Below are 7,401 nucleotides of genomic sequence, written 5' to 3' on the forward strand. Positions count from 1 at the left end.
TGTGAAAGATATTAAATACTACTTTGATAATCCTGAGAAAACACCATTCAACTTGATAATGGGAGTAACGTTGGATCAACGTGAATACTTTAGCGATTATCGCTTGACACAAAAAGGGAAATTATTATGGGATCAAATTGATATGTTGCATTGGTATGCTCGGGAGCTATGCTTGAGATATGATTATACTTGTTGCTCTAGGATGAATGCTCCACACCTTCCCTTTTCATGCAAATTTAATGATAATGAAACCTTGGCTTCTTATGCTAATGGTATATATGATTACTATGATGTGGAACGAATAGAAGATTTTTTTTGCTTTTAAGGGTGCTTATGAAATTGAATCTTTGTTTGAAAAGTTTAAAGATTTTGATGATTCAGTTTATAGACCTGAAAATTTTTCTATCCTTAAATACTGCTATGATAATTATAAATGCAACTCCGATATTGATGAATTTATTGAGAGAGTCTCCATTGTCCAAGAAGAGACTAATATTTTGCAGGAGTCTATGGAAGAAGGAATTGATGAAACTGTGAGCTCATTGGATGAAAAAGATGATGAGGAGAGCGAAGAACAAAAGGAGGAAGAACGAATTAGCTACCCGTGCCCACCTTCTAATGAGAGTAACTCTTCAACTCATACATTGTTAATGTCCCTTCGTTCGTACCGTAGGATGAATGCTAAGATAATTGCTATGGTTCCGTTGATTCTTTTGAAATATCCCTTTTTGATGAACTTGATGCTTGTTATGCTTGTGGCCATGATGCCAATTTGAATTATTCTTATGGAGATGGACTTGATATAGTTCCTTATGTTGAGAATGAAATTGTTGCTATTGCACCCACACATGATAGTCCTATTATCTTTTTGAATTCTCCAAACTACACTATATCGGAGAAGTTTGCCCTTATTAAGGATTACATTGATGGGTTGTCTTTTACCGTTGGACATGATGATTTTGATGAATATAATATGAATGTGCTTGCTGCTCCTACTTGCAATTATTATGAGAGAGGAACTACATCTCCACCCCTTTACGTTTCTAACATGATAAAATTGCAAGAAACTGCTTATGCTATGTGTTGGCCTTTACTTGATGTGCATGGATTGTTCATGTATGACATGCCGATGCATAGGAAGAGAGTTAGACTTTGTCATTGCATGATATATGTTGCTTTGTGCTTAATACTAAATGTCAAATCATTGTTAATTAAAATTGGCTTTGATATACCTTGGGATCCGAGTGGATCCATTACTTGAGCAATTTATGCCTAGCTTAATGGCTTTAAAGAAAGCGCTACCAGGGAGACAACCCGAAAGTTTTAGAGAGTCATTTATTTTTGTTGAGTGCTTTTATAAAGTTTAAAAACAAAAAATATAGAGGGGAACTTAAAAACTTTTTCATAAAAGAGAAGCGATTGGAAGTTATGCATTGGAGAACTGAGGGTCGACCTTGAACACTTGTGTTCATGCTCATGGAAACAATGTAGAATTTTTCATGAAGATTCTCACAAAAATAATTATCCCCCTGTACAATTCCATTGTATTATAAAAATAATGTGCCAAGATTTGCCTTTAGGATGAGTAGATTGCTTGTTGGTATGTGCGGTGCAAAAACAAAAACTTTGTCTGTAGTGCGTGATTTTACGTTTTTTACTGGAATGTCAAAAGTTTCTGAAACTTTTTGCACAGTCTTGCTATATAAATTATTTATTTTTTTCCTAATTTTTCAGAATTTTTGGACTACCAGAAGTATGGTGAATGTTCAGATTACTACAGACTGTCCTGTTTAAGACAGATTCTGTTTTTGATGCATTGTTTTGCTTGTTTTGGTGAAACTATCGATTCTATCGGTGGTATAAGGCATGGAAAAGTTATAATATAGTAGATAAAATGAAAAAACAAAATATGAATTGGGTTAAATGAATTTGTTAACTCTAACTCTAGGTTCTCGTAAATACTTTCTCCCAGAGAGCACCTCACTCCAGATGATTGCTTGGTGCACCAGAAGATTCTGAAGATACTCTCCGATGTTTTCCCGAGACCCTTGTACCCTTCGCCGTTGCGATCCCTACCATCGATAAATCCTTATGAGTAACTACCTACATTGTCATTCATACCTTCATCCCCAGTTGCTCTTGTTACTACAAGATGTCCTGAAATACTCCTCGATGTTTCGAGAATCCTATATGCTTACTGCCCTGCAGTTCCTTGCCGCGTGAATACCCCTATGAATAATTCCTCACACTTATCGAGGATTTTTTCATTCCTATTTGATCAAGTGATTCACAAGATACTTTGAAGTACTATCCGATCTTCCGAAAATCCTCAGTAGCCTATTACTCTTGTTCCTCCTTACCTGCTTACATTATGGTTGCTTCCATATGTCTAGCAATGTTTGTTAGCATCCTTTGTCATTGTAATTTTGAGCATTAGATTCGATATGTATGTGAATGCTCGCAATCATCAATCACAATTAAGATCCTTCCCTTCGACTTAGATGTCACCCCGGACATGAGCTGGTGTTCGACAAATCAAGCCTTGATTGATTGTCATTCTGAGTCCGTTCAACTTATCCATCCTTAAACAAAGCATTTTCTTCTGATCCATTGATTTGGAAATCATAATTCCTTTGCATTTGAGCTTGAATTAGTCAGTTGTTACTATAGTCTGGTCTCCTTGCATTCTTTCTTCTTCTAGTTGAGTACCGACGCTCACATCAGATCCCTTGTGGACCACCAGATCCTTTGCTGGGTTTTATCCAACTGCGTCCTTCATATTCAATAACCTTGTGAGCCTTTCCTCGGATACATAATGCCTTTGGTAATTGTATCCCCGCTCTTTTCAACCATACTCTGCTTCCGGGCTTGAGTTATTTACTTGTGAAGTTTCTGGTATATGTTCCTAAGATGACCCTATGGGTTGAATCTATGTCTTCCCTAAATCCGTGTGAACTCAAAAATTATGCGGGTTATACTCAACTGGCTTTTCGTCAGGTAAAAATTTCAACGCTACGACTTCTTCGGATGTGAGAAGTGAATGGAAAGTTGTGCATTAGAGAAGTGGGAGTCGACCTTGAACCTTTGTGTTCATGCCCATGGACCCGATGTGGAACTTATCAATGAAGCTTCTTGTAATAATAATAATCCCCTTCTGATAAGTTCATCTTGTATCTATGTTTGGTCCTTTGCAACTGTGGTTCTGACCATATTGTTCTTCTTTGATCCCATTTCTCGAAGAAGTTAAAGTACGTGTCTTCTGCAGATCACTTCACCTATCCAACCTCTATTTTGCTCTACCCTAGAGTATTACCCACTGGTATCTCGAGAATATCACGGAACTACATAACTTCTTATGAGTTCTTCATCAACTATTATTTCTCGCCGATTCGAATTTTCCACGGGTTCTGAGTTGTTAGACACTCGAGAACACCTGTGACTAGCCCCGGGCGTTCGGTCTTTACGGTTTGTTCGGTTCGGTCTTTTCGGTCTTCCAATAATTCGGTATTCTAGAATTGAAGACCAAAATAATTTCGGTCTTTTCGGTTCTTCACTATTCGGTCTTCGGTCTTTATTATTCGGTCTTCGGTCCTGACCAAATAGACCAAATTAATTTGGTAGAACTCGTATTCATGTTACTTCCAGTACCAATACATGTTTATATTTGAGAGCGGAAAGTGCCAATACATGTTTATATGCAACATCAAGTAACAAAGTACCAGTACATGTTTACATTTGAGAGCAAGTAACAAGATTCATATGACACAAAGTAAGAAGATTCATGATTCAGCTTCAATTGGCTTGTCATCTTGAGCAGCTTCTAGATTGGCACCTTCGACAACTGTTGGTTCGGCAACTTCATCATCAATAATACTACGTAACACGGATTCGTCTCCTGCTTCTGCAGCTGCTGCTTCTGCAGCTGCTGCTTCTGCATCTGCCTCTACACTCATAAATGCATCTTCATTCTCATTCAATTCCTCATCATGTTTAGAAAACATCTAAAAAAGAGGACATTAGTCTGTCAAACAACATTGACCTGATCAAATCACAACATAAATATACACCATGTATATATCTAGTTTCAGGAAACAAGCACAAATGCATTACTATGTATGCAGTACTGAAGTATTGAAGCTGCTAACATTTGACACAAAACAAGCACAAATACAGTGTTCTATTTGTTGTCCCCAAGTGCTAACATTTGACGCAAAAAAGCAAGGGCATGTATTGCCTACAAAACACATTCTGCGGGAGTGCTTATTTTCGTGGGAATCACAGGTTAGGTGGGATAGCTCACCTTCAGCTGCGATGTGGAGAACCGAAAGTGGGCAGGTCATCGGGAGGTGGAGCACCGGCAGCGGACGAACCATGTGGAAGAGGACGGGTAGTGGTGAGTGGTGACGAACTGTGGTGGTTGAACTGGTCCTCGGGTGGTGGAGCACCGGCGGCGGACGGCCGCGTCGTAGGCGGTGGAGCGACCGACAGGAGGTTGGGGTTGGCGGCGGCGCAGGGCGACAGTCTTCACGGTCAGGGGCTCGGGGCCGCCACTCGCTGTGCCCGTCTTCACCTGCCAGGGCCGCCGCTCGGGCGCCGGTCTTCACCGGCCAGGGCCACCGCTCGGGCGCCGGTCCTCGTTCTGGGGCGCGCGGCGTGCATCGAGGCAAGCAGCGGGCGGCGGCTAGGGTTAGTAGTGGGAGAACGAGAGATTGGCTGCTGCTGGTTTCTGTGAATCGGGATGTGAGGATGCGAGGTCGTGTACTCTACTCCGTAGTTGGGTCTAGTGCGTGACCATTGGGCTGGCCGAACGGGCCTTGGGATGGGCTTTTATTAATCGGTCTATTTGGTCTATTCGGTCCTAAACATAGCATGACCTTTCAGACCGAAACTAGTTCGGTCTTCTATTTGCACAGACCGTTTTCTATTCGGTCTTTTCTAATTCGGTCTTTTCGGGTTCGGTCTCGGTCTTTTCGGTTTCAGTCTTCGGTTTTTATGCCCGGGCGACCTGTGACACCCCTGTTTCAATCGTACACTAATCATACACGCAAATGTGTACGATCAAGATCAGGGACTCACGGGAAGATATCACAACACAACTCTAAAAGTAAAATAAGTCATACAAGCATCATAATACAAGCCAGGGGCCTCGAGGGCTCGAATACAAGTGCTCGATCATAGACGAATTAGCGGAAGCAACAATATCTGAGTACAGACATTAGTTAAACAAGTTGCCATAAGATGGCTAGCACAAACCGGGATACAGATCGACAGAGGCGCAGGCCTCCTGCCTGGGATCCTCCTAAACTACTCTTGGTCGTTGTTAGCGGCCTGCACGTAGTAGTAGGCACCTCCGATGTAGTAGGAGTCGTCGTCGATGGTGGCGTCTGGCTCCTGGGGTCCAACATCTAGTTGCGACAACCAGGAAGAAATGGAAAGAGGGGAAAGAGGGAGAAAAGCAACCGTGAGTACTCATCCAAAGTACTTGCAAGCAAGGATCTACACTACATATGCATGGGTATCTGTGTATAGGGGCAATATCGATGGACTGAACTAGAATAAAAGGGGGATAGCTAGTCCTGTCGAAGACTACGCTTCTAGCAGCCTCCATCTTGCAGCATGTAGAAGAGAGTAGATGGTAAGTTCACCAAGTATCATCGCCTAGCATAATCCTACCCGGCGATCCTCCCCTCGTCGCCCTGTGTGAGAGCGGTCACCAGGTTGTATCTGGCACTTGGAAGGGTGTGTTTTATTAAGTATCCGGTTCTAGTTGTCATAAGGTCAAGGTACAACTCCGGGTCGTCCTGTTACCGAGGATCATGGCTATTCGAATAGATAAACTCCCCTGCAGGGGTGCACCAAATAACCCAACACGCTCGATCCCATTTGGCTGGACACACTTTCCTGGGTCATGCCCGGCCTCAGAAGATCAACACGTCGCAGCCCCACCTAGGCACAACAGAGAGGTCAGCACGCCGGTCTAAATCCTATGGCGCAGGGGTCTGGGCCCATCGCCCATTGCACACCTGCATGTTGCGTGGGTGGCCGGAAGCAGACCTAGCCTAGCAGGCGTTCCAGTCCAATCCGGCGCACGCCGCTCAGTCGCTGACATCAAGAAGGCTTCGGCTGATACCACGACGTCGAGTGCCCATAACTGTTCCTGCGTAGTTGGTTAGTGCGTATAGGCCAGTGGCCAGACTCAGATCAAATACCAAGATCACGTTAAGCGTGTTAATTGAAGTATCCGCGAACGCCGACCAGGGCCAGGCCCACCTCTCTCCTAGGTGGTCTCAACCTGCCCTGTCGCTCCACCACAAAGTAACAGTCGGGGGCCGTCGGGAACCCAGGCCCACCTCCACCGGGATGGAGCCACCTGCCCCTTCAGCCCCCATCTCCGAACAATATCATAAGTAATGTAACAGTATAAAGTATATAGCATATGCCCGTGATCACCTCCCGAAGTGATCACGGCCCAGTAGTATAGCATGGCAGACGGACAAGAGTGTAGGGCCACTGATGGAATACTAGCATCCTATACTAAGCATTTAGGATTGCAGGTAAGGGTAACAACTGTAGCAACAATGACAGGCTATGCAGCAGAATAGGATTAACCAAAAGCAGTAACATGCTACACTACTCTAATGCAAGCAGTAGAGAGAAGGAATAGGCGATATCTGGTGATCAAGGGAGGGGGGCTTGCCTAGTTGCTCTGGCAAGAAGGGGTCGTCATCACCGTAGTCGTACTCAGTGGCATCAGCAACGGTCTCGGGGTCTACCGGAGAAGAAGAGGGGGAAGAAATAGTAAATACGGAGCAAACAAAGCATCACAAAACATAACAAGGTAATACGCGGTGCTAGGTGTGCCCTAACGCGATAGGAGGTGATACCGGCGAAGGGGGGAAACATCCAGGAAAGTATCCCCGGTGTTTCACGTTTTCGGACAGATGAACCGGAGGGGAAAGTTGCGTGTTCGCTATGCTAGGGATGTGTGGCGGACGAACGGGCTACGTATTCGGATTCGTCTCGTCGTTCTGAGCAACTTTCATGTACAAAGTATTTTTCATCTGACTTATGGTTTATTTTATATTAATTTTCAAAGTTTTTAAACATTTTTTGAAATTATTTTAATTCTATTTAAATAGTAAAAGGCTATGTGTACACAGCAGAGGTCAGCCATAGCCTATGACCTGTGGGGCCAGGGGACCCTGTTGGCCCAGTCAACTGTTGACTGGTCAACAGTGTGAACAGTGCACACGGGACCCGCCTGTCATTCTCTCTAGTAATTCCAACACTAATTTAACATTTATACTAAGCAGTGGACCCCATCTATCGTTAATACAACAGGGTAATAAGCAGGGGGTTTAACTTTTTGACGTGTCTACCGAGCGGCCGGCGGCTCGGTAT

The sequence above is a fragment of the Aegilops tauschii genome, chromosome 7, assembly GCF_002575655.3.
Source record: "Aegilops tauschii subsp. strangulata cultivar AL8/78 chromosome 7, Aet v6.0, whole genome shotgun sequence".
Lineage (NCBI taxonomy): Eukaryota > Viridiplantae > Streptophyta > Magnoliopsida > Poales > Poaceae > Aegilops > Aegilops tauschii.